Below are 918 nucleotides of genomic sequence, written 5' to 3'. Positions count from 1 at the left end.
AGTCATGTTTTAGAATCTTCAGACAGTGGGTCAATTCAATGGAATGCCTACCAAAGATCCTTACCTTCATTTAAGACTGTGTATGGAGGTGAGCGATTCCATCAAATTAGCCAGAGTACCTAAAGATGTATTACAATTAATGTTTTTCCCATAATCACTAAGGGACAAAGCTCGAGCCTGGTTGAACTCATTGCCACCAAATTTCATTACCACATGGCAATAGTTAGTAGAAAATTTCTTATGAAGTACTTCCCACCTAACAAGAATGCTAAGTTGAGGAACAAGATTACTGCCTTCCAACAGATGGATGACGAGTCCTTGTATGAGGCATGGGAAAGGTTTAAAGAACTATTACGAAGATGCCCTCATCCTAAAATCCCTCAATGCATCTAATTGGAGGCATTTTATGTAATGACCCCAAATTCTCGAGTCAACGTTCGAGTGTTGACCTGGGTTGGGATGGATAAATTTATTTTGGTATTTGATTTTTGTTGGAATTAATTTGGGTGCATTTTGGACCTTTTTATAATAAATTAAGGATGTTGGAAAGCTTGTGTGAAGTAGGGGGAAGATGGATGGCCAATATGGTGATTTTACCATTTTTGAATAAAAATCTCCTCCCATTTAATGGGAAAAGATGGTTTGGTAGACTGAGGTATGGGATAAAATAGATTTGTCCCTATTTTTCCCTATATTATAATCACCCTATTATTTTTTTTCTTTTTAAATTTCTACATTTTTTTCTTTTTTTCTCCATCTATTTTTCCTTAGCAAGTCATGTAGAGGGAGAGAGATTTGAGAGAGTTCTCACCCATTTTTTTCATCCTCCAAATCTCAAAGAAAGTAAGGGTCTTGATCGATTTTTTTTTTCTTTTAAAAAGTTCCATGGAAGAAAAAAATATCTATGTTCTTCAAGGA

The 918-nt window shown here is 35.3% G+C and overlaps 1 non-coding gene across 1 annotated transcript; it reads right to left on the bottom strand.

Moving 5' to 3' along the window:
• Window positions 1–270: 270 nt before the first annotated feature.
• LOC121226071 (small nucleolar RNA R71) lies at window positions 271–377 on the bottom strand. Its single transcript, XR_005923967.1, has one exon. It is a non-coding gene; the product is annotated as a small nucleolar RNA R71 (small nucleolar RNA).
• Between the last annotated feature and the right edge of the window lie 541 nt (window positions 378–918).

Source organism: Gossypium hirsutum, chromosome D13 (genome assembly GCF_007990345.1).
Source record: "Gossypium hirsutum isolate 1008001.06 chromosome D13, Gossypium_hirsutum_v2.1, whole genome shotgun sequence".
Classification (NCBI taxonomy): Eukaryota; Viridiplantae; Streptophyta; class Magnoliopsida; order Malvales; family Malvaceae; genus Gossypium; species Gossypium hirsutum.
The sequence above is the reverse complement of the archived record's forward strand: the minus strand, read 5'-3'. Positions and strand labels throughout refer to the sequence as shown.